General features: G+C 34.5%; 1 long non-coding RNA gene across 1 annotated transcript; it reads right to left on the bottom strand.

Annotated features, from left to right (window-relative positions):
• Positions 1-1,189: 1,189 nt before the first annotated feature.
• Positions 1,190-3,294, bottom strand: LOC127097688 (uncharacterized). Its single transcript, XR_007793136.1, has 3 exons — positions 2,780-3,294; positions 2,186-2,309; positions 1,190-1,469 (listed from the first exon to the last, which is right to left on the bottom strand). It is a non-coding gene; the product is annotated as an uncharacterized LOC127097688 (long non-coding RNA).
• Positions 3,295-3,571: the final 277 nt, after the last annotated feature.

Raw genomic sequence — 3,571 nt, 5'->3', positions numbered from 1 at the left:
TTACTTTGAACTTGTGCCTAAAGCATATCCCTGATTTCATCTTATACATGAGAGATTATGAAGAAGATCATGGAGTTGCTAAGCTTGGATGTGGCTACCTTTATTTGATGCATTACTCTTCATCTTGCTATTGGTGTATTGATATTGCTTGATTCTAATGTCCAAGGGAAATTTTGGTTTCTATATGACATTCTTGTCTATTGGATTGCAACCCATTAGTCAGATCTTTTCAACTCTTAACTTTTAAATTTTTGCTTAGGCTTAGTCTCTTCATCTCCTCCCCACTTCTTTAATTTCATATCTCTCCCTCCTTTTAAAATCTTCTTTGCTTGTGATTTCTAAACTTAGACAATATTGCAAATTAGAAACTTTGGCATTATGCCATTGCATTTTAAAAACTCTTTTCTTAATCAAACTTGTAAATGAACTTAAGTATACTTGACTTAAAATTTCAAAAGACAAAAAGAACTAACACTCATTCAAACCTTTTTAGGTCTTTTTGTGCCTTTGTTTAACTTAAATTTTCTTTGTTAAAAGCAAATGCATTCACTTTGAAATTGATATCACGAACTACGGGGTTTTGATCCCTCATTTTTATATTGGTACGTAGGCATAAGTCCGAAGGACTTGTCAAACACAAAATTATAATCAATGAATTATTTTCTCACCCTCACACTCTATTTTTTTTCTCAAACACTTTTATCCAAAAACACATATGCACACAAGAAAGGGCTTCCTAGGAGTACCTATGATACTTTGGGTGCTAACACCTTCCCTCTGTGTAACCAACCCCCTTACCTGTAATCTCTGGCATTTTATTAGTTTTGATTTGAAAACTTCTTATCTTTGGGTTTTGTTCGTACTTTTCCCTTGGAAACAATAAAAGCATGGTGGTGGCTCTGGTTTAATTGACGTTAAGTTTATCCATAACTTAATGGTCATGAATTTACCGCTACAGGTTCCTGCCTAGGCCTTAGTTCATTGTACCTTTTTGGTCTTGTCATTCTTTCAGGTTTCATTTGTGGATCTTTGGTTTGATTTTATTCAAATCATTCCCTCAATTTCAAGCTAGTTCATTTCATACATGTTCAAGTCCCTTCGTGACAAGTGATTCCGTTACAAATTATGTTCCATTCAAATTACAAGTCATGATCACTTAGTTCACTTCAATTCAAAGTCAAGTACAAGATTCATTTTAAAACCAATTCAATTTCATTCAAACAAAACAAATTACATTCATTCAATCCATTACAATGTTCATTACATGGGAAAATGCCAAAATTTGGAAACTATGACCAAGTGTTGACTTTGGTCAAGCAGTTGACCAAAGTCAAATGACCACTATTTTACATTCTAAACCCTAGTCCTTATTTCGCTCTTCCATGATCCACTTCTCTTCCACATATCCTTGGAATTTTGCCATGTGCTTATGTTTACTTCAAGAATAAAGACATTTTGGTTTTCTCATCCTACAAAACAAAACCATAACATGCTAGCCATTCCAACATCAAGCATGTATATAACATATTCAATATCAACATGATATGATAATGCATACAGCAAGATCATGTATTAATATCATGCTACATTTCCAAACAGCCATGGGACACACATTCATTGCAGCCTTAGCAAACAGAAACATGCCTAGTAGCAGCACATACCAACAAGTCCATTCATTAGCAACGCAGTAGTATAAAACAAATTCAGTTAAAGCAATGCATCAACAAGCAGCTTGACATTGAAAACAGGGATGCAATGCAACATAAACCACAAACTCAGGCCTAGCATACCAAGCAGAATCATGACACCTATAATTCTGCAGCTACACACCAGATTCAACACTTTATAATAACCTTCACATGATAATACAATTGCATAATGACATGCAAATTGGATAGTTAGTGTGCCACATTACTTTAGCATACCAATAGTCATCCAAGTCCTGCTAGAGCATTTTAGCCCATGTTTATTCTTTCATTAACTATCCAACATAACTAACTAGTTGGTAATTGATTTTACTGCCAACATTTCAACTGAGATTAACAGAACCAAGTCAACTAATTAAATGGACTAACAACTTCATAATCATCAAAGCAAATCAACAAATACTTGTACTAATGGAGCAGCTAGCTTTTTAAAGACAGAACCAACTACAAGCTTATTTAGCAAACATGATTGCACTCACCTCATAACAGAGTAACCCAATTATCTCAATAAATAGCATTCAGGACCACAGCAGGGCTGCACTTCAATTATCTGAAGTCTGGAACTTGTAAAAAATTTCAGCTCCAATTGAAACTCCTTCATGACTAATAAATTCAACAATAGGACACCATTTTTAAATGACAATTCCAAGTTCATTGCAAGGAATCAGGAAGGAAACTACAACTGAGCAAAAACTAAAAAACTTTGAACATAAAGCAAAAAAACTCCAACAAAATTCATAACCAACTCAACAGAATTTTGGAATGGAAGGAATAACAGAATAACAACTTAACTGAATCATCATCAACTATATAAACAGAGTTCACATAATAATTTTAGGGGAATCAAAAATCATTCCCCATCCCTCAAAAATCTTGATTTCTATCTCACTCCTATCTCTCAATCCCTCACCCAGAGTTCGTTCTCCATAAGCCATTGAAGCTTCACATTGAAGCTTTAATTTGCTTGAGCTAAGTCACAATAGAACTTGCCCTCTCTTCACCAATTTACTCTCAAAGCATGGATAAGAAGAAGAAGTTGGAGGAACTCAAAGTGAAAGATTCAAGAAGCTTACCTTGAAGTTGTCTCTGGTATTTTCTTGTCGTTCGTTTTCGGCGCTGATAATACTCCACTATAGAGGTTAGTGTTCGCTTGAATTCATTGCTTGCCTTTATTGTGAGGATGTAGAATTAGGAGAGAAGGAGCAAATCCCTAATCCCGGGGGCTTTGATTCCTCATGTTTGAAGTTTAATTAGTGAATTGGGTTTTAGGGTTCTTGGATCTATGCGGTTTTGGAGTTAGGGTTAGAATCTGAGAAATTTGGTTGCAGGTTAGTGGAAAGGAGACCAAGACGGTTCTAATGGTGTGTTTGATGTTGATTTCTGGTGACCACCGCCGCCAAAAGCAATTTCCGGCACGGTGGTCTACGGCGGTTCAGATGAAGATTTGACCTGAGTTCATTTCCCTTGGTGGCGCGCGTTATATTCATTTTGAATTCAATCCAGCGTCCATTCATCAGCCCCCACGTGTGTCATTGACTTGTTTATGCTGACTCACATTGCCCATGTGCTTTTTTTTTCTTCCCTTGACCAAGTTCTGATGGCAGGAACTTGGTAATCTTATTTTTAATTTTTGAAAAAAGATTTGAACAATATTACCGATTTTTCAGTAATGAAAAATGTATCAATTTTCCTTATTTTTTTCTCTTTTTAATTTCCAAAACAAAAAATAATAAATCAAAACCTCTAAAATTTATTTTAGTATTTTTTTTAGTTTTTAAAACTCTTAAATAGAGAATAATTTTCAAAAAAAGAATTTAAGACTATCAAACAAGTTTTTAGTATTTTCAAATTTTAAAAACTAAAAA

Source organism: Lathyrus oleraceus, chromosome 6 (assembly GCF_024323335.1).
Source record: "Lathyrus oleraceus cultivar Zhongwan6 chromosome 6, CAAS_Psat_ZW6_1.0, whole genome shotgun sequence".
Taxonomy (NCBI): Eukaryota; Viridiplantae; Streptophyta; class Magnoliopsida; order Fabales; family Fabaceae; genus Lathyrus; species Lathyrus oleraceus.
The sequence above is the reverse complement of the archived record's forward strand: the minus strand, read 5'-3'. Positions and strand labels throughout refer to the sequence as shown.